Source organism: Callithrix jacchus, chromosome X, assembly GCF_049354715.1.
Source record: "Callithrix jacchus isolate 240 chromosome X, calJac240_pri, whole genome shotgun sequence".
In the NCBI taxonomy this organism is placed as follows: domain Eukaryota; kingdom Metazoa; phylum Chordata; class Mammalia; order Primates; family Cebidae; genus Callithrix; species Callithrix jacchus.
In genome coordinates this window covers 29,882,337-29,906,864 of record NC_133524.1, presented here as the reverse complement: position 1 = coordinate 29,906,864, position 24,528 = coordinate 29,882,337, and the positions used below count along the sequence as shown (strand labels likewise).

The 24,528-nt window shown below is 34.2% G+C and overlaps 1 protein-coding gene across 3 annotated transcripts in view; it reads right to left on the bottom strand.

The window, feature by feature from the left end:
* Positions 1-24,528, bottom strand: part of IL1RAPL1 (interleukin 1 receptor accessory protein like 1) — a 1,361,951-nt gene that overhangs the window by 968,550 nt on the left and 368,873 nt on the right. The gene's annotated exons all lie outside the window — the stretch shown is intronic.

Sequence of the window (24,528 nt, the reverse complement as noted above, 5' to 3'; positions counted from 1 at the left end):
ATCTCCATATATCCCGCTCTATATAAATACACTGTAGCTATATTACATTATATACAGAAGATTCCAGAAGATAATTTTCCACTTTTCAACTAACCAAAAATTTAGGGAAGAGAGGCAAGAAGTACAGGAGTAGGATACCTGGGTGTTCCAGGACTGAGCTGGCCATTTAGGAGCCAAATGGTGTAGATCACAATTCTTAATCCCTGTACATGTTAGTCTATTTATCTATAAAGAAAAATAACATCAGCCCTTACAGGGATTGCTCTAAGTATTTTAGGAGGCAATGAGAAATGTACATTAAAACAGAAATGCTATAAAAAGATATTATTAGTAAGAATAGTAATAGTACAAAAGGAAACCTTAATTCATGATTTATGCACATCAGATTAATAATTATTTAGCCAAAATTCAGAGTTCAATTTTTATAACTCTGTCAAAACTTCAAGAAGGGAGATATACACAAAAGTCATAACATAACTTCAGTGTTTATTTTAAAAATTTATTTATTTGGCAAATATTTATTGAAAACAATTAATAATTAAATAAAAACTGGACATTTATCAAAGATCATATAATGTTGTATGCTTCTTTTAATTATCACATTTAATCATTCCATAACTATTATCTACATTTTACACCTGTCAAAAAGAAAACTCGGAGAGATGCTGTAATTTGCAGCGTATCACTCAGCAGGTATGGGAGAAGCCAGGAGACACAGCCAGGTTTTATTCCAGTCCCAGCATCTATAACCACTACACCAATTTATTCTGAGCCCACAGCCCCCTCTGCAGGCCCATAGTAGACCCTTAAGAAATTTGTTTGAGCAAAATTATATGATTAAACTCACTAATAGCACAACTAAAACAAATACATAATCTCCAAAGAGATCTCTTTGTACTTTTCAAAATTAATGTTCTATGTGAGTCCTAGGCTAGATCATAAACCAAAGGATACACTATGAGTTTCTCAAGAACAGGGAAAGTACTTGGTTCATCAAATAGTGTATACACAAAATAGGTTTTATATGAATGAAGCAGAGGCTAACCATAACAGAGCTATGGTTTAGATACAAGAGCTTTAAAAGCACTCATAGTTGCTACATCAGTATGTGGAAAGACACATGGGATGATGGGTCTGAAAAATTACAGAGAATCATTCAATTTACAAGTTTAATATCTGTAATAAGCAAATATCCAAACATAGAGTTATCATAAGTGTAGAATAGAATAAAACTAAACAAGAACCACAAGTCCAGTTGTAAGGTTAACCTAATCAGTCAGAGAAAGTCCAATCAAACATCTGTCCTACCTAAGGCCAAAATTTAGGTATTCTTTACAGCCAAGATGATAAGTTATATTGGAAAATTGTGAAATATGGAGCTGTGGTGTTTGGGCAGGAAATAAATCTTAAGAATAACCAATTTTCAACTATTCTAACATGAGAAATTGCACTATAAATTAACATGAAGATACTTTTGGCTTAATTTTCAAAAGTTTCTTACAAAAACTAATGGTGTGTGCCATTGCCATAATGCATTGGTTTGAGATGGGTAGAGAATTCACTCGTTCAATATGTATGAGCATGTTTAATGGGACAGTCACTGTGTCATAAATAACAAAGTAAGAAGAAAAGTGCTCTGTTTTCAAACAGTCATGGTGACTTACGGATACACAGATAAATAACTACAAAAATAGGATTGGTGCAGCAATAGAAGTATGTATCACATTCTCTGGAAATATTGCATGGGTAGGGGGCAAACTCAGTAGGGTAAAAGAGACTTCAGAGAATAAGAGACATTTGAACAGAACCTGGATAGATTAGTGGATGTCATCTAAATGAAAATGACTAAAGACCAAGGAAACAACAGAGAGAAGGGCATGACCAACAGGACGAAGATGGGAAAAAGTGTGAGAGACTGAAATCATGGTGGACGGGTAAAGCTAAATATGTATAAGATGTACAAGAAGGTGAAACTGGCAGTTACTGAATCTATGAAAGTGAAATGGGTCAGGTTTAAACAGAACCATGAAGTAATGGGAAATGCCTGAGCTCTGCAGTCATAGCAAGTGTTCTGAATTTTAGTTCAGTCTCTTACACCAGCTCCTTGACCTTGGAAAGATAGTTAACCTTTCTGTGTATCAAAGTCTTCTCCTGCAAAGCAAGACATAACAATACCCTATCTCCAAAGGTCAGTTTGGGAGTTGGAGGTAATCATGTCTTATTCTATTTTATTTTATTTTGAAATGGAGTTTTGCTCTTTTTGCCCAATCCGAGTGCAATGGTAGGATCTCGGCTCACCACAACCTCTACATCCCAGGTTCAAGAGATTCTCCTGCCTCAGCCTCCCAAGTAGCTGGGATTACAGGCATGCACCACCACGCCTGGCTAATTTTGTATTTTTAGTAGAGACAGAGTTTCTCCATGTTAGGCTGGTCTCGAACTCCCAACCTCAGGTGATCCACCCACCTTGGCCTGCCAAAGTGCTGGGATTACAGGTGTGGGCCACTGCACCCAGTGATAGTCATGTTTTATGTCTAGCAATATAAGTTTCTTAATAAATGATAATAACTATTGTTTCAAATTCATGCCAAAAAGTTTGGATTTTGTGGGTAGGCAATGAAGAGATCTGGACTGCTTTTAAATAAGGAAGTCAATGATAGTGATCAACTGGGGAAAATTACAGAGAAGCCAGACAGAAGGTTATTACAACAGTTCAGATGAAAATAATGGTGGTTGTGAAATAAGTTTCCAGAAGTAAGCATAAAAAAAGGAAGTAAACAAGATATAATTTAGTGGTGGCCATGACAGGATGTGCTGACCAACTAGGTACGAGGCTAGAAAGTTAATTACGCTGATTAGGGTTACTGAAAAAAAATTAAAACTTTAAATTGTTACAGAAATACATGCACACAAAATTTTTGGAGTAATTTGTTTTCTGTGTATACCTATGTTGATAGCTCCATGTATGACCTCCCTCTCATCCCCAAATATAGATAGGTCCACTTATCCTATGCTAAATCCAATGCTAAAACTTGCAATTATTCTTACCTTCCTCTTTGAACACACACACTCCCTCATGTATGTCTCATTGATCGTTCTGCCAAATCCTAGGTTACATTTTTCTTCTAAGCTTAAATGATTAATGAATTCTTCCAAGACTAATGAGCTCGATAAAAGAGAGATCTACTATTGCTCAATAATTTGGTACTCTATCCATGTATTAGTGAGAAAACACAGCCATGCACTGATTACTGCTAATGACATCATGGTGCCTGAGCACCTGCAGTCCTTGTCTTGCTCTTGTAGGTCATTGGGATTTATAGATTATCTGCTAGAGATTACAAAGGAGAATCTTGAGTGGCAATGGCAGCACACTCCCTTTGACTCCTAGGAACAGCTTCATCAATAATTCTGAACTTGTTTCACCAAAACTATTTCTTTTTTCTTCCATATATTTTAAGACTATAAACAAAAATCACTCAGAATTCTCCAATTACTAATACATTATGACAATTTTATAGGTAAATTAGAAGTGTCAGTGGGGCCGGGGAAAAAATCTCTGCTGCTGATGGTTTTGCTTTGGTAGAACAATACAGCTCTGAAGTTGGAAGTTGTTAGTCACTGAGGTGGTTGTGAAACAGGTAATCTATCACACCCTGACCAAGTACACCAGTACACTAGTAAAACTTATATCTTAAGGGATTTTTCAAAATCAGGGAAAGCAGTGTGGCTTAACTACACTGATAATTCTCTACTTCTCTTTCCATTTTGATTTGTTTTTCATGAGACTGGATATGCATGGTAGTTGAATATATATACTACATATAAATATTCTACATGTGCTTTTTTAGACTGGTATTATGTGGCTGAAAAACAATGAAAATGCTATATAGAAGGGTTTTCATAAATTATGGCAAGATATGTTTTTTAAGAACTTACATATATTTTAAGTTAGGGTTTTCTTTCTGTTTCATTAAAGCCTACAGCACACAGTATTCCCATGTGGCCTCACATGCAAGTACTAACCAGGCCCAACCCTGCTTGGCCTAAAAAATTAGATTTTCAAAAAAGGATGCATTTTTGTGGAACAGTATTTTAAGGGTTTGTAGCTTCAATGCTATTGTTGCTTTTTATTTCACACTCATAAAGCTTATATAAGCAAAATGGTATTATTCATTATTGTGATACTCAAATGTACATAGATGTAAGGATTTATTAGGGAGTTATAAACTTATGAATCATAGAAGTTAAAAACTGCTAGAACATCCTATGGCCAAATTGGAACTTATTTCTTCTAGTGTGATTGATGTGATAACTGATACAAAGTATATACTTTTCAATATTTGTTCAATGTTTTTTGAATAAATTAAGAATGTCTTCTTCTTGTACCCATTTGGTTTATTTCTAAATCCTTATAAAAAACTGAAACTTGCTTACATAGTTTAGAATTTTATGTCAATATAAAAATATAAAAGTTTCAGCTAGGTGCAATGGCTCACACCTGTAATCCCAGCACTTTGGGAGGCTGAGGTGGTGGATCACCTGAGGACAGGAGTTCAAAATCAGCCTGGCCAACATGATGAAACACTGTCTCTACTAAAAATACAAAAAAATTTTCCAGGCATGGTGGCAGACACCTGTAATCCTAGCTACTCGGGAGGCTGAGTCAGGAGAATCACTTGAACCCGGGAGATAGAGGTTGCAGTTAGTCAAGATCTGCACCATTGCACTCCAGCCTAGTCAACAAGAGTGAAACTCCATCTCTGTCTCTCTCTCTCGATTATATATATATATATATACATATATATATATTTATAAAATGTATGGCACATATATCATGTATGACATATATGTTTCTAAAAATAAGCAAAAATATTGTCTATCCAAAGACCCAAAAATATAGTGCTACAGTATAAAATTTGTATTCCTGAATATCTGAGAATGCAATTTCTTAGTTTCATAAAAAAAATTAATACTAGGGTAATAAACGGTGGACATTACTGCTGTGAGAGTCTAAAAGCTATAATTTTTTCATCTACCTTACCAAGACCAACCAAGATTATAAACCTAACAAACATCATCATAGGAATTAACGTACACAAAAAGATAGGATTAAGGAATTAGTATGTGGCTATTCAAGTATTACATCCCAAATCTTCTAAAAACTGGGCAAAAATGCCTACAGTGGAAAAAAAAGCTTTCTATATAATGGCAAGCTGGCTTCTAACGACATCTTGAAATTCAATGTTTAGCCTGAATAACTCAATTTACATTTCCAAGTCTCTTGAGAATGAGACTAAAAATCATGTAACTTCAAGAAGAAAAGTCAGGAAGCCAGACTGGGAAAAAAACATGATATAATGGTATAAGAAAAATCTGGAATGACACAATAATTTCAAACACACATTTTTCTCTGTAGGTTTTAGTAAGTAACAAAAACCCCAGCTTAGAAATCCTTTTAAATTAATTAGTAAATAAATATAACAATACAGTGGCTTCACACCAACAAGCTCTGGTTTAACGCATGTTGGAAGCTATGTATTTTAGACTTCCTCCTTATTTAAGCATATACTGTTAATTAGCTGGCTTAATTATATAGTATATGGCATTGATACAGATGCCAAAGTATGAGGGATGAAAGAATGATAATACAGACAGACAGCTTTTATTATAGAAAACAACAAATTCCAATCATTCCATTGTTAAAAATGGCTTCTTTCTAGTCAATAAATTAGTCTAAAAAGTGTATATAATACCTAATAAGTTTGACTACTAATAACTTCCAAAGAAACATATAAAGAAGAAAATAACATGTATTCTCACTACTGTTCCTGGTTTGTTATTACCTCTGCAGTCATCCCATCTCTATATGAGTATGTGCATATACATGCACACAAATGTGCTGGCATGTGAGTATACACATAAATTTGCATAACATCTTTAGAATTTTGATTCCTGCATTTTTCACATAAAATTGAATTTTGAGCATTGCCTCCATATTTATTATATATTTGAAATATATTTTCCTTCTACATAATTCTTAACTCAATATTTTATGGGAATACTGCGATTTATTAACAATTTCCTTGGTTATTATAGAATCATTTTACAAATGTATTTTCTAATGTTTTCCACAAAGTTCTGTGAGACAGACCTTATTATTCCATTTTGTACTTGGGTAAAAGAAGCTGAGGGACATAAATTATTTGCCTGCCTAAGTTCACAGAGTCTGGAAGTGGCAGGACCAGAACTTCTATATGATGAGTAATGAGTATAAAATAACTCACAGTTTGCATTTTTGAACTTCCATAAACTCCTTATACCTGATGTTACTTTGTATCTGAACCCCCCCCAATTAATAATATCCTACACTTCATTAGCTAACTAATAATTATATACAGTAATAATTAACTAATGGCTTATGGAATTAATGGTTCTTGACCAAGGATTGTTAGTAATCTAAGTATACCCAAAATAATCTAAGAAATCAAAAGGAAGTCTACCAGCTCATAATTATATATTACATTTTATAAAGGAGATCTTTGCCTATGAGACTTCAAAACTATGTTTTAGATTACATTTGTAAAGAGGGAATTCTCTTTTGTTTTTCAATAAGTAGGTAGCATGCCATCTGGCCCCACTGCCCTTATGAGAAAATAATGTGGGAAGCCACTTACAGTAATTGAAAAGAGACACACTACAGGGACCCAGGCACAAGATCTCTGACTGCTTTATCAATATTGTTATCCTTTTTACAAATTAAAATGTAAGTAAAGATGATTTTTATATCCCTTAGGGATTACTTAAAATAACCTTTAAGGTGGAAGACTTTTTCCACTTTAACATTCATTCAGTGAGTGTATCTTCCTTGTTAGACTTAGGCTGCACATGCCTGCACTGTAACACTCTCAATTGTATGTGTCAATATATAGTCAGGCAACGAGTGATGTTCATAGAGAAGTTAGAAGTTGGGATGTGCAACTCAGGAATGGTTTGATCTAGGTGCTTAAATGTCAGGTGCGTGTAATGATAAGTAAGGTCATAGGAATAGTAAATCACCAAAGTAGTGAGCTTACACAAAGACAAGAGATTTAAAGGTAGAGGCTTGAGGGGAGATCTCTAATTTAAGGAATAAGAAGAAAATCTGTTATCTACTGAAAATTAAAAAAAAATTTTTTTTAATGGCTTAAGTTTCTGAATGACCAAGGGTACTAAATTTAAGAGTTTTGACTTCGAACAGTACATAGATGTAAGGGTAAAGAAGGAAAGGAAGTTACATATATAAGTCTAAATGCTAGATTTGAGATTGAACATTTATGAAGCTGAAAGAGTAATATGAGACTTATAAAATTAATTTTGGCCAATAGTATGTGAAGCTTCAGTGCCTATTTTATATGACTTAAATCATGAATGTTTGGACCAAGTCCAGCGGGATGGAGCTACCAAGTGATCTGTGCAAAGGGATCCTTGTCTCTGGTAGAGAAAAATAACATATTTTGAGTGGCAGAAGTTAGCAACTATTGCAGTATTCATGTAATCAGGCAAAGGAGACCAGTTCCACAAGCTCAACTGTTTGTTCACTGTTTTGACCTAGCTTTGACCATTGGTCATTGTGCGATATATCACAGCAGCAATCAATTTACAAACCAAAAGGTAGAATTTGCAACCAAACAAAAGCTGACAAAAATTGAAGCAGTCCTGATTGAGTTGGTCACCTCCAGTGGAAAACCACTAAGAAAGCTTCCAACAAGCTATAGGCTCTAGACTACAACAACAGTTTTCCTTGTGATGTCTAAATAATTACAGGTAATGAAAAAAGAAATCATGCTTAATAGAAAATGTCACTAATCTAGAAGAGGGAAAGACCTCAAATCAGCTATAACTGTTCCAGTCAAAGTTTGATGTAGGCTTTTACATTAAAATTTAGATGATGATACTAGCACCAAACATTTGATAAAACAGCATTTTAGCATTCAATATCTACAGCTGGGTAACTCTTGGGTTTGCTTAATTTATACATTGCAACCACTGTGTTATTTACATATAATACTGGCCACAAAAGACTTTAAAATTGCTCCTGTGTCATACAGACTGAAAACAAAAGCAACGACAAGAGGAGAGGGGGAGATGGCAGAGGATGACCATTTTGCAAAGCCACATAAGGAAGCAAAAGCACTAACTATTAGAATGCACATGAGTTGGTCAAGAAATAACACTTTGCCTTCCAGCAGCAAAGTTTGGCACTCTTAGTCACCGTTCTTCCCTGTTGTAGATGACATCTGAATACCTCAAGGCATTCTCATCTTTAGAATTCTTGATCTGTCAGCTAATTGGAAGAAGAGGAAATAAGAACAAGAGTAATAACTTCTATTCATAAGTGACTAATAAGTAAAGAACATCCACTTATGTTTGAGAAAACAAAGCATAACCATGTAGTTCTTCAGAAAAGGAGAGAAATCGAATTTGACAATTATAAATGTTAAGGATTGGTTTCTTCTAAAAAAAATTGCAAGTTTCATTATAAGCCTAATTGTAAAATTTCTGTTTTGCTCTAAATTGGGGACCTATGTGTATATATGTTTGAAAACCAAGGTGACGCATCTTAATTAACTTAATGTTTATTTAATATTAGTGCCTTTATGCAGCCCCATCATCTAACTCATTCCAAATAATTAAAGGGGCTTTGTGGGTCCTATTTAGTACATGCCTAGCATGGTGCCCACAGAATAAAAAGCACAAAATACACGTTTATCAAATTAATCAATAAATTGTCCTGGAAAAGGTTACTTTTATTCATCGTTAGAAAATTGTATTTCTAACAGCGCTCACAGTGCTCTTTATGATAGATGGCTTTACTAAATAACTTCATGGTGTAAAGGAAAATGAAATCTTGTAAGGAACCAACAAGTAAGAGCAACAGATTGCTTTGTTATTTTTATTACATCAGTACTCACATCCCTGATAGACAGATATTGCAACCTGGGCCCATGTGAAAGCTACACTAAAATCAATGCCAATCTTATAGGCAAAGAACTAGAGGATTTAAAATGAAATCAAGTGCAAGCCTCTCTGATATTATGCCAGTTCAATGAGTTGTGAAGTTTTGAAGCTGTGCTTAGAGACTATAACTTAATTCCTAGGGTTTATTTTCTCTACTAGGTAAAAGAACTGAATTAAGGGGAGCAAAAAACTGTTCAATTAGGTAAAATGCTTTATGCAAAAAGCATTTTTTTCCAGACCTTTAGTGTTGTTGTCTACCCTCTGAGAGAGAAAAAAGGCTCACTTTCCTTCTACAAACTCAACATGTTCTTAAATAAATGATCAAACTGGAACCTAACCCAAATTCTGTATCTTGAAATGCAGGTGCTAATTTCAGAATATAAAATAAAAAACTTACTCATATGCACATATAAATTATCTTTCTATCAAATATATTATATGGGATGTTTAAAAGAGAAATTTGAAGTTCCTTTTCAACCTGAAGTATGGGAATGAGCATTTTCTAAGTATGGATAAAAAAATAAATTGTTTACCACCTTTTCACCCATTTCGTAAAGGACTTTGACTTCTGAGCTAATATAATATGAGACTGAGTTTTAACTGTGTGTGTGTGTGTGTGTGTGTGTGTGTCTGTTTGTGTGTGTGTGTGTGTCTGTGTGCATAACATTCCTTTACAATTCTACACAAGTGGACAGTGTACAAAGCCAAGAAGACAACAATCGGTCTTGTAGTGAGAACTAAGGTGTATATTCCAGAAACAATCAAAAGAAAAATTCACACAGTCAAATACACAATAAAAAAAAAAACTACTACTGCAAAACCATAAACTGTGACTTTGATCCCAAACCTTAGAGAAAAGACAGAATTATGGAAATTACTCCAAGACTGCTTGGTTACCCAAATAGGGTGTAAGAGAAGACCTAGGCCCCACAAAAGGGGAATATTTTTAGATGACAAGAAATAAGAAAAAAATCCAAAAAGAAAATGGAAAAATTGAAACCTGCACTTCAAGAGCAAAGAAGCTAATTTATGCTGTATCAAACAGTGTAATACATCTGGGGAATAATTTGGAAACATCTAGAAAAAAAAATGCACATACCCTTTGCCCAAGGAACTTGGCTACCAGAAATTTATTCCACTGCTATATTCCTACCAATAGGCAAAAATATGTGTCAATGAATAAGCACCATAGCATGCATCTTAATAACAAAATGTGTATATGAGCCATCCACCCATGATGAAATGAATGGTTAATTTAGTCATTAAGTGGAAAATATATCCATTGTATGTAACACTATGTAGTGAACAAAGAAAACTAAATCTCTATGTGCAGAGACATACTGATATGATTTATGCAAAAAAGAAGCCAGTTACTTAATAGACATATGTCTGCATATGCATAGATACTTTATGTAAAAATGTACAGGCAAGTCTCAAATGTTTATTCCTGGAAACAAAAATGGTGGTGGCAGACGGAAGTGAAAGCTTTTGATGGCTTCTTCTTATGTTTTACCATTCTACACTGATGAATTTTTAACCACTGACATCTATTTATAAAATTAAAGATGTATTAAAATATTTTCAAGGATTATTTTACATGATGTTATCTTTACATATAAACTCATAAAAATTGCCTAGATATATGATTAAGTCACTATTACAAAGCACAGAAAACAACATAGGGTATAATTTATGCAAATATACATAAGCTCAAATACACAGAGAAAATAGGGTTCAGTGATACGAAAATAAAATGAATTGTGAAAGGAGTAAGTTTCTGCAAGAAGTTGGGGTAGGGTGAGGGAAGTAAGGTGGAATAGGTTATATTTTATATTTTATCACAATTAAAATTTTAGAAGCAGCAGCAATGAGAGAGAGAAGATGATGGAATTTTGCACAGAAAAACAAGCCCACCTAAAAATTATAGTGGATCTGGAATGACGGAACAAGAGCAGTTAAAATCAATGCCAGAATTAAACACACAATTTCCGAAAACTTTTCCAGGGACGTAATAATGCCCAAACACACATACTTAAGGATCCTTAGTCTTCCAGACCATGGCCTTCAAATGAAGATGAGCACATTCCTAGGGATGGCACTGATTAATCCCTTGCAGCATAAAAGAATATATCAGACATCCAATTTTCATTAATTTTAATTTAATCTTCTATATATTTATTAATTTCTATGTATTAATTATTGATATCATTTACAGATATAAGAGTAAAACATGCAATAGATTCATAAATTGATATACATATATTGGGTGTATGCAGAGGAATATGTAATGTAAAATAGAGATCACCTTTATTAAGGCAATATTATGAGATACAACCAAAAATGAACATATTCTGGCCACAAATTTAAATGACAAAGGCAAACAAAAAATACACTTCCAGGCAGCAAAAACAAGTTGCACCCAAAAGAATAAAAATCCTAATTGTCCTTATTTTCCTTTGCAACATTAAAAGTCAAATAATGTTGAAGCAGTGCCCACGGATTTTTTCAAAGAATGGTTGTGATTCAATAATTGTATTTTCAGCCAAGAAATTACAGCAGTGGAATATATCTTCCAATTTAGAGAATCCTAGAAAATATATTACCCATGTATTTTTCTTGAACAAAATCCTTCAAAAAGCACTCCAAGAAACTGAGGGAGTTATCAAAATCATGAATAAAAAATGCCACGGTATAAAAAGTTGATAGTAGCTAATACAGCCAAGAAACAAAATGTCACACACACACACAATGATCCCCTGTATCCACAGGGGATTGGTTCCAGGACCCCACCATGGATACCAAATTCTGAGAATTCTCAAATTTCTTAAATAAAATGTTATAGTATTTGTATATAATTTATGCACATACTCCCATATACTTTAAATCATCTCTAGATTACTTATAATACCTAATTCAATGTAATACTGTGTATTACAACACATGCTGTGTTATACTGTATTTTTTATTTGTATTAATTTTATTGGTATATAGCTACTTATTATTTTACTTTTTTCTGAATATTTTCAATCAATAGTTGGTTAATACATGGGTGCAGAACCCATGGATAAGGAAGGCTCTCTGTGCATGTGAAATAATTAAAATAAAATGTAATTTTTGGGAGAAAAAAAATTAAACAAAAGTCTTACTAGCAAGTAAGAAGGATCCAAGATGGCCAAATAGAAACAGCTCCTGAGTGCAGTTCCCAGTAAGAACAACACAGAGGGTGAGTGCCCACTGCATTTCCAAAAAACTTTCACTGCCCACCGACCAGGAGATTTGCAGGCTGAAATGTGCCACAACTTTTCAGCACGGCAGTTTCAGCCGGTGCTGGCTTGGCACACAGAATCTTACACAAATCTGGGGGGCCCGTTTCAACTGGTACCTGGAACACTGGGGGGACAGAGCCACCCATTCAACTGAAAGGGAGGTGGCAGAGATAGTGAGGCAGGCTATCTGGCTAGGCAGGTACCACCCCCACAAAACAAGCAATCTGAAACACTCTGGACTTCGAGTTACCCAGCAAGCACGGCCGGACCCAGGACAGTCCAGCTCAGTGGTGGGAAGCGCAACCACCACTGCCGAGGCAGTCCGCCACTACCAAGGCAGTTTACACAGCAGCTGGGCAGAGCCTGCGGCAGCTCAGCAACACCTCTGCTGGCAGACTATGACTAGACCACTCTATGCAGGGCAGGGCATCTATGAAAAATGGCAGCACAATGACAGAAACTTATAAATAAAGCCGATCTTCCTAGGACAGAGCATCTGGGAAAAGAGGTGGTTATGAGTTCCACTGCAGCAGACATAAAAGTACCTGCCCAGCAGCTCTGCATGGAACAAGAAAGCTCCCAGCACAGCACTTGAGCTCCTATAAGGGACAGACTGTCTCCTCAAGCAGCTGCCTCAGCCCAGTATACCCAAAGAGATACTTCATAAAGGAGAGCTCAGGCCGACATCTGGCAGGTACCTTTCTGGGACGAAGATAATAGAAGAAGAAACTGGCAGCCACCCTTACTCTTCAGCAGCCCCTGCAGGTGATCCCTAGGCAAGGGATGCAAAAGAGAGCTTGCATAGCCAAGACAATCCTAAACAAAAAGAACAAAGCCAGAGATATCAAGCTACTTGATTTCAAACTATACTACAAGGCTGCAGTAATCAAAACAGCATGGTACTGGTACCAAAACAGAGACACAAACCAACAGAACATAACAGAGGCCCTGGAGGCAATGCCACACATCTACAACCATCTGATCTTTGACAAACCTGACAAAAACAAGCAATGGGGAAGGGATTCCCTGTTTAATAAATGGTGTTGGGAAAACTGGCTAACAGTGTGCAGAAAGCTAAAACTAGACCCCTTCCTGACACCTTACACTAAAATTAACTCCAGATGGATTAAAGACTTACAAATAATACCTAATACCATAAAAACCCTAGAAGAAAACCTAGGCAAAACCATTCAGGACATAGGCATAGGCAAGGACTTCATGACTAAAACACCAAAAACATTGGCAACAAAGCCAAAATAGACAAATGGGACCCAATTAAACTCCAGAGCTTCTGCACAGCAAAAGAAACCATCATTAGAGTGAATTGGCAACCAACAGAACGGGAAAAAATTTTTGCAATCTACCTGTATGACAAAGGGCTAATATCCAGAATCTACAAAGAACTAAAACAGATTTACAAGAAAAAAACAAACCCATCCAAAATTGGGAAAAGGATACGAACAGACACTTTTCAAAAGAAGACATATATGAGGCCAACAAACATATGAAAAAATACTCATCATCACTGATTATTAGAGAAATGCAAATCAAAATCCCATTAAGATACCACCTCACCCCAGTTAGATTGGCAATCATTAAAAAATCTGGAGACAACAGATGCTGGAGAGGATGTGGAGAGATAGAAACACTTTTATATTGTTGGTGGGAGTGTAAACTAGTTCAACCATTGTGGAAGACAGTGTGGCACTTCCTCAAGAACCTAGAAATAGAAATTCCATTTGACCCAGCAATCCCATTACTGGGTATATACCCAAAGGACTATAAATCATTCTATTATAAAGACACAAGCACACGCATGTTCATAGCAGCACTATTTACATTAGCAAAGACCTGCAACCAACCCAAATGCCCACTGACGACAGACTGGACAAGGAAAATGTGGCACATATACACCATGGAATACCATGCAGCCATTAAAAAATGACAAGTTTGAGTCCTTTGTAGGGACATGGATAAATCTGGAAACCACAATTCTCAGCAAACTGATGGGAGAACAGAAAATCAAACACCGCATGTTCTCACTCATAGGGGGGTGATGAACAATGAGAACACATGGACACAGGGAGGGGAGAATCACACACTGGGTTCTGTTGTGGGGCAATGGGAGTGGGACAGCAGGGGTGTGGGTCTGTCAGAGAGGGATAACATGGGGAGAAATGCCAGATGTAGGTGACGGGGTGATGGAGGCAGCAAACCACATTGCCATGTGTGTGTATGCAACAATCCTGCATGATCTGCACATGTATCCCAGAACCTAAACTACAATTAAAAAAAAGTCTTACTACCAGGAATCTAGGTCTCAAATCTCAAAGTTTAATAATTGAAACATGGAAATAGGAAAGGAAAAGGGAAAGAAAATCATGTGAAACCACAGTGGTACTGCCAGAAAAATAAGCTAAATATAAGAAAAGTTAGTTTGAATTTTAAGTCAAATGACCTTCATCTTTATTAAAGATTGTATTCATAATGTGTAAGCAGACTAGAAAACAGAACATTGTTTATGTTTTCCAATAGAGAACCAGATTATTAAAATCAAATCTGATTATGTTTCTTCCAAACAACATAGGACTCGCAGCAAAATATTTGATGTTCCTAAACTTCAGAAAATAACAAATATATACCTTATCATGCCATTCCTAAGCTGTACTTCTTTCTCCCAGACTATGTCTTAAAGGCTAAAATAATGTAAATAAGTGGATTTAGATAGTTTGGGCTCTTTTAAAGTGAGAGTAACACCTTATATAAGAAACCTAAGATTTAAAAATCTAGTTAATTCTTTGGCTAAATTAAATGTCTACACAGATAGAAATGTTCATACCATTTTCTTGACTGGGCACAGGGGCTTACGCCTATAATGCCAGCACTTTGGGAGGCCGAGGTAGGTGGATCACGAGGTCAGGAGATTGAAACCATCCTGGCCAACATGATGAAACCCCACCTCTACTAAAAATACAAACGTTAACTGGGTGTGGTGGTACACGCCTGTAGTCCCAGCTACTTGGGAGGCTGAGGCAGGAGAATTGCTTGAACCCAGGATGCAAAGACTGCAGTGAGCCGAGATTGCTCCACTGCACTACAGCCTGGGCAACAGTGCAAGACTCCAACTAAAAAAAAAAAAAAGAAATGTTCATACATATTCTCAAAAAATAAAATAAAATTATATCTTTATCTAGACTAATACTTCTCAGAGGCTGTCAATTTTGCTTCTCGGGAGACAACTGCCAATATATGAAATATTTAAATATTAAGCCAAAGCAATTACAATTAATTTGGGAGATTGGGAATGAACAGTCACTTGGGTAACAATGTCAGTCATAGAAAATAGCTTCCCAATAATATGCAGCCAAGAATTAAGATTATTAACTACATTCTAAGGAATTTCCACTTATAATTGATCTTGAAAATACAGCACTAGGATAAAAGGCCATATGCACCATTATAAATGAGAGTCTTAAAATATGTAAGGATATTAAGGAATGCTTCCTTGCATGTAAAAAGAGCAAAATATGAATAGTTTACACTGAATGATCTGCATTCTATTTTAAATAAAGAAATACATATTAAAAATTAGATACACAATGAAGTATCAATCAAAACAAATATCGGGTAGTAAGATTATAAGTAATTTAACTATTTGTCCTTACTTCTTCATTTCAAAAATAATGTTACATTTCTTTATAGTTAAAATATGCTGATTGTCATGTATCTTGATATACATCAAAGAGGAAAATATAGGTTATTTTAAAAAGAGCTGAAGACATTTATCTTCAGTTCTTTTTTCTCTGTAACAAAAGAAAAATGATAGCAAGCATTTTATTCCAATCTAATTACTTAGGAAAACTTTCTTTTTGGGTCAGAGGCATTCCTCTTTATTTTATTAAAGTTTTCCTCAATTCATTATTGTGAATTATTAGAATCGATGTCCAACACAAATTGTAATTAGAACTGTATTTACTTAAAACTCTACAGAAGTGGAGAAACTACATTGAGCCCCATCTGCTCCTGTTGGGGGTCTGTGTCATGACACTGAGATCCTCTAACCCTTACTAGAATTTTGAAGTCAGAGGAGTTTTGCAAAATTATTTGTCTACCTCAGATGGTATGGCGACTAAACTATTTAAAATTAACTTTTACTATCTTTCTTCATAATCCTAGAAATTAGTGCTGGCCTCTTCTACTGCTTATCACTTTCTCTCCTTAATGGCTAAAGCCTATTGCACAGACACTCCATAGCTTACTTGCCCCAGTATGGATTTGCATGCATGTCTATAGAACACTGCAATAAAAGGTTATGAACCCCAAATTTATATACCTTCAGGCTTTCAATCACACCCACAGGAAATGAAAAGGCACTCATATAATCAGATGTGTACCGCATTAAGAAATAAGCCATTCACACTGTTTACAACAGCAAAGACTTGGAACCAACCCAAATGTCCACCAATGATAAACTGGATAAAGAAAATGTGGCACATATACACCAGGGAATATTATGCAGCCAAAAAAATGGATGAGTTCATGACCTTTGCAAGGAAATGGATGAAGCTGGAAACCATCATTGTCAGCAAACTGACACAAGAACAAAAAAACCAAACACCTCACGTTCTCACTCATAAACGAGTATTGAACAATGAGAACACATGGACACAAGGAGGGGAACATCACACACCAGGGCCTGTCGGAGTGTGGGGAGGCTAGGGGAGGGATAGCAGGGCGGGGATTGGGGAGAGCTAACACTAGGAGAAATACCTAATGTACATGATGGGGGGATGGATGCAGCAAACCACCATGGCACGTGTATACTTAGGTAATAAACCTGCATGTTCTGCACATGTACCCCAGAACTTAAAGTATAATAATAATAATAATGAAATAAACCATTCAAATTCATGTTCTACTAAAGTTGAACTCATAGAAGTAGATAGTAGAATGGTGGTTACCAGAGGGTGATAGGGCACGGTTGAGGATGTATCAAAGGATACAAATTTTCAGAAAGATAGGAGGAACAAGTTCAAGAGATCTATTGTGCGAAATCATGACTATAGTTAATATCAATGTATTCTTTAAAAATCACTAAAAACATAGATTCCAAGAGTTCTCACCACAAAAAGATGATATCTATGTGAGATGGCTCCACTGGCCATTCAACAAGTATGCCTATTTCAAAACATCATGTCCACAAGAAATATATACAATATTGATCAATTACAAATAAATGAAAAATATTTTAAAGTATTTAAAAGAACAAATTTCATTCTACAAGTGATCAGAGATAAAGTAAAAATCAGTGATATACTAACAACAAAAAAAACTAATGAATTGAGGCTGTTGTTGTAGAAAAGAAATAGAAATAAATATTGAAAGCAGTAAGAAACATAGGAATAGGTAAAATATGTGCAAATAATAATTACATATTTAACAGAAATACATATATAAAAATTATAGAAGTTAATCATATCTTAAGAGAAGGGCTTGATTCAAATTCTCAAAGTATTTAAAATTTGGTTATAGTTAAATGGAGACTCAAAATGCAATGTCAGGCGGGAAAGAAAAATAACCACTTCAATTCTGGGTTAAACTATATAAGATTGTTGTTCTTACAGGCCAAATTAGTTAAATATTAGTAATTTTTAATGATTTCACCTAATGTATTTGAAGATCTAGTTTATTAGGCAAAAATTCTAGTATGTGTGCAGTGCTTTTAAAGAGCCAAAAGTAAATGCAAAACAAAACAAATACTCCCCAAATTATCACAAAAGAAGGAAGGAAAAACAATTTATCAAGGAAAATACAAAAAAGTAGCACAAGTCTTATCTGTAACTGTGGCCATCCATGAAGAGATAATCTGTTACCATATATCTTTCATTATATCATTGTAATTCATTCCTGTCATGTGTTTGATAAAATGTTTTGGCTAGTAGGAATCTATATTTCATTACTTTAAATGATAAAAACAGTAATTTCTTTCCAGTTCACCCAGAGCCCCAATCAAAATATTCTAACAACTGAGTAATAACTATCCAGGATGTCTGCATAATATAACGTTCAAAGATCAATTACATCTTTCACATCATAAATATGTTAATACGCTTTAAATGGTAATGTATCTGTTAATGTTTATGTGTAGTATAAAATTACATAATACAGTTTCATTCCAATGAGCATATATTCTCAGGTAAATAAACCAGGCAAATGACATGAACGTGGGGTGAGGAAAGGAGAGCAGATGTTTATGTCTTTCCTGTACTTCTCTCAATCTCCTTTACCACCTCTAACTTGACTTGTTTTGCCTACGCATTTTTAGGCTTCTCGGGCTCATGTTGTTTGGAACTTTTTGGTTTTTTTTTGCAGAGCTTTCCTTTTAATATTGTGGGGAAGGTGACAATGAGATTGTATATGTTTAAATATTACACATAGGTCATGATAACCTAAACTGAAGTGGGGGCAATTCAGTCACACACAGATTGACAAAAGCTGAGATGCAGAAAAACTGTAGAAATTAAACAAATTTCTTTTCTATTCTGAAGTGCTAAAATGATGCCTGAAATTGCAATAAAAATGGAGCAGACCTAGAATTTAAACCCCTTGTTTTCTGACTCACATGCCAATACTCACAAATCTTGTAACATTAAAGACACTGTATAAAACTATTGGCTTATCTAGATTTTTAAGTGTGGACATAGACATTTCACTAGTTTATTTTAAAAGCCATTTTGAGGGATATTAAAAGAAAGAAACCTGAAATTCAAATCTTATACTGTGTTAATTGTGTTTCTTTGGTTATGAGCAATTCACTGCTATCAATGATTGAGGTATTGAGTATCAGAGACAACGAAAATATTTGAGTTAACAGAGTTTTATGCACTGTATGAAAATGACTACATTTTTTAAAGTATTATTTAAATGTAATAGTAAAACTTCACTTGATATAATTCAACCTCTCCTTAACGATTCATGAGGCACTTTCAAATCTTGAAATAATGCCACTGGTATTAAATATTGGCTTATTTAACCCACAGTTGTGGTATGGAAACAGGCAGGTGACAGAAAGTAGTTTTGTAGGATGCAATTTTAAAACAACTACCTTTAAATGATCTGGAATTTAAACTAAACTTTTGTTTTTATCTACAATGGAAGATCTGACCTCCAGTAATTAATGTAAAAAAAGTTCCAATTCATAAAGGTACAATTCTGTTGATATCACGTTTTTTTGCAATGAGTATTAAAAAGTTTAGACACAAATTTATGATCCACCTCTGGACAGCCTCACTTCTGGTACCAGCTTTTCTTCCTAACACTGTCCCAATTCCCTCCTCTACTTATTATTACTTTGTAATGTATATATTTTTATAAAGAACTTAAAATCTTTAAAGAACAAGGTGGAATAATAAATAAGTAGGCAGTAAGATTCATAAAGAATGAACATTTTCTGGGTCTTTGTAACTTCACAAATATCTACTATTCTAAAGAAGTGATCCTATTCCAAATGGAACAAAACATATTGGTTTGGTCATCTTAATGTTAGCTTAATTGCATGCCATACAGATTAATAAACTTAAATCCCATTTCTTCTCCAAGGGAAATCTATTAAAATATGATTGGGTATCTGATTAGCCAAAACAATTGTAATATAAATTATGTAGCTGTTTTAGAATATGGCTGAAATTTTTCACATAAAAATTTAATTGAATAGATTTGGATTTGTCCTTGCATTATTTATAGCAAGAAAACACCATCAATTTCACTGGCTGCTATATTCCATATTCAAGAGTTCACAATGAATACAAATGAGCTTTATTGAACAATTCAATATGTCTACACCATAGTTTTTTGAAATATTAAACAGCAAGTAATTATTTGTAAAGAAAATGAAAACCCATTACACAGATCAAGTTCCCAGGGAATTAACCATAACAATGGACTTTCATTAATGTGTAAAACTATTTATAACTCTAGCAAAAATAAATTCAGTTTTATCACAACCCTTGTTTTATCCTGCTAATATATCTATGCACATATTTCTGTTAATATCAAACTAAATGTCAGAAATACAATGGAGATAGGTATTATTATATTGAAGATTTGCCTTTGTTTAACCTTTAAAAAATGTCACCCAATGTACTTTATTCTAAGAATGTTAAACATTACATATTTCCATAAGAACATTTTTCCTTTCTTTTCACACATACTTGTCATCAATAATGGTTTTGTTTACTTCAAGTAAAATATGTCAATATTAGTTTCCCTGTTCTAAGGGATACTGGCAGATTGTATTCCCTAAAGTGCACCCTATATTTTCTTCAGTTGGAAAAAAATTACAAAAATAATGACTGTAAAAAATTTGCTTAAATGAGAAAATGTATATTCTATTTTTTAAATTATTTTTTAATTGCTAATGACAGAAGGCTGGTCTATATATCTGAAGGAAGAGCTTTTCTAAAAGTTTTAAGTAGATTAGGAAGGTTAAGAAATAAGCTTTTACGTTTTTATGTACATTTAAATTTCTTCTTGCATGTACATATAACCCTATAATTTGTAAACATAACTTTTTCAAATGCCCATTAATTTATTCCATATACCTAGATTCCTTAAAATCTTTGTTTTTAAACATGCATCAAGCTCAGGATATTTAACAACTTAAGAAATGCATACTTTTAACTAAAAATAAAAATTTTTGGAAATGTGTTTTTAACTTTAAATAATCCTTAAGTATATTAATATTCAAAATGAATGTTTTCTGTGTTTATAGTCTCACCATAAATGAAGACAAATGAAAGTGTATATGGGAAAATTCTCTATGGTATTCTATTTATTGTAGTTATAGTGTAACTAGTGAATTTCTAAAAGAATAAGTAACTTGCCTGTAGTCAGAAAGTATATGAGGACTAGAACTGGGATCCAGTCTTAAATCTTCCTGATGTCAAGTTTATCCTTCTTAACATCTACCATATACTGCCTCATAACAGGTCATATAATGATGGTCATTAAAAGCCAGCATCAAGATAACGATTATTTTGCTGTAGTAATTGATACACTTCCTATTTTCTCATGATTAAAAAAGTATTTATCCATGTTTCCTTTTCCCTCTAGGCTGGCAGGAAGCTCAGATGCTCCACCATAGTGAACTACATTGTCTTTGTCAATTGCACTTTATTTTTTTCAATTGTCCTAGAAAGAAAGGCAAGAAAATTTAATTGGGGCTGTACATGATAAAATAAAAGTAGATACTATATTTTTGAAACCTACTGTAATATTTACTCTAACAAGGCTAAATAGATGTCAATTCTGTTCCCTAAATATTCAAATCCATCAAATTTGAATAAATGTGTACTATATTTTTAATATCCATAATTATGAATACTAGTCATAAAAGGTTGATGTTCTATAAGAATAAAACACTAAACTGTAAAACAATTTTCTATGGCATACTAAGTATAAAAGTGTAGTTGGCATATTCTTCCTGTAAAGGACCAGACAGTAAGCATTTTCAGCTTTATGGGCCATAACGCCTCTTGTCAACTCTGTTATAGTGAGAAAATAGCCACAGACAGTATATTAAGCAATATCTATGTTCCAATAAAACTTTACAAAAACAGGCACTGAATCAAATGGATCAGTCCTTGGTATAATCTATCAATACCTTGTTGACAATACATAAATACTTTTACCTTGGTAAAGATATGTGCAAATGAAAGCACACAAGGCTCATTTATGTTGAGAAACAAAAACCACTTTTTCCCAATTAAACTTTTTTCTGTATTTATCTTTGAAGAATTTTCATACAGCAGGATAAGTACATAAAATATAGCTGAAACAAAGTGGATTATTTTAAAGAACATTTTGGAGACTGTCCTAAGTGTTAATTGTGTTCATTCCTAACTCAAAGCACTCTATTAGTCAATAAAGATATATTTACCAAACACTATTCTTAGAGACTATTTATTTGATTCAAATAATAATAATAACATAATAGTGATCCTCCATCCACAGCTTCATTTTCCCTGGTTTCAGTTGCCCATGGGACAGTACAATAAGACATTTTCAGAAGGAAAGAGAAGATATTCACACAACTTTCACTACAGCATATTGCTATAATTGTTCTATTTCATTATAACTTTTATTATAGTATGTTGCTATAATTGTTCTATTTTATTATTAGCTATTGTTATTATTAGCTAATCTCTTACTGTGCTTAATTCATTAATTAAACTTTATCATAGGTATGTATGCATAGGAAAAAACATAGTATATATTGGGCACAGTACTATCGGTGGTTTCAAGCATCCACTGAAGGTCTTAGAACACATACCTTACAGATAAGGAGGGACTAATTTACTAACAACTTCCATTTAGGCATATGTTGAATACTTACTGAATTAATGTTAAAGGTGCTGAATGTTATAGCTGCTTTACATGTACTATCTAAAATTCTTAGAACACTTCAGGGACATTGCTACCCCATTCTTTTTTAAGGAAGGAAATTTACCTACAGCATTGTGACCAGTAGCACTCAGAAAAAGTGCCTGAGTTCAATGCCACATCTGTTGGTAATTCAGTTTCATCATATTACCTTCTCTCTGCATGGTGATCAATCCTACCTGTCTCCTGAGGACTGGGGAGAGACTTCCTAGGTTCAGATCTGACCGGGAACACTGAATGGGTCTAAGGAAGAGAGTCAAAAAGCGCGAATTCACCCACCCTCATAACTAAGGAGGTGAAAAGACAGAATGAAACCAGTGTTTCAGAACTGATGTGTCCAGAAGTAGGCCCTTTATTAAAATTGGAAGAATTAAATGAAGAACATAAATTCATTAAATAATTTTACATAACTTTAATATAAGGGATGCTGAATCATAACCAAATTTCTCATTTTTTTGAACTGAAGAAGACATTATGAATTCTACAGTTGTCTTTAGGTCTTAATAGGAGACTTCTAGTCAGTGAGAAGCCATATTTCTTCTTTAGAACAGTCTTTTTCAGTTAACTACAAGCTGATTAACTCAAGCTATTAATTATTTAGTGCCTGCTAGGTCTCATAACAAGCATAGTGTTGGAAGAAACATTAATAGCCTCTTTAATGTTTCATCCACGTTCTTCCCTCTTGCCAAAACATCCTTCTACATGATTTTTCCCATTTGTAAAGCCTACCACATCCTTGAATTCTTAGCATAAGTCCTACATTTCTCGAAGCTTTCAGTGAGAACCAAAAACAAATGTACTATTTCCACATTCTGACTGAAGATATTTCTTTATTCTATTATTTCATATAAGTAGTACACATATGTACACAAGTACACTTGTTTTCCTGATGTATTACATGCTAAACAGTAGGTTTTTAAGGGCTTTCTGAAGAATGAACCACAGTATCCTCATTTCTGCACCTCTCATAGCACCTATCATATTAGTCACTCAATACAATTTGAATACATTAATAAACTAGCATATCCTTTGGTATGTAGTGGATCGACTCTAATGGGGAATCAAACTTCAGAATGATGAAAATCCAAAATCCAATTTTCCAAACACAACTATGTCTGTGTGTACGCACACATGGATATACAAACATACACATGTACGTACATATACACACATCTTTTAGCATTGCTATGGGACTGTGATCCTCTCATCACACAAACTTTGAATCTGATACATCTGAAACAGGCCAAAAGGAATTTAAGAAAGGAATGAATGGTATCCAACATTACATGGTCAAAAGAAAAATGGAACAACTTGATAACTGAGGCTCTGATTCATGCTTCCTTGGCCTGCAGTTCCAGACACACAAATTTGTCCAAGGCTGTGAGTGCTTCTTTGCATTCAGTTTTATCCCTTACTGTTTCTCAGTGTTCAAATTTGTTAAGTAGCTAATAGAATTGGCACTGATAAATACTAATTGAACTCTTCAGGAGGAAAAAGACATTGTCATAAATATAAGCAAATAGCACTCTGCTTTTTATTAAGTGGTATCATGGCCATGCTCCTTACTACATCGAATGCTGTAGATTATCAAAATATATGGACACTGTCTTCAAGGAGCATACTAAATTGGGAGAAATTGAGAGTGGAAACCCTGTCCTACTCATTTTTATGTCCCTAATCTAGCACAGTGCCTTGAACATTACAAGGGCCCAATAAATAGTTTGGATTGAAATGAGAAAATCTATTAGATATTTAGTGTTCCAGAATTACCTTACACTGGAAGATAAGTTTATTCTTTTTAATAATGATGGCTCACTTGAAT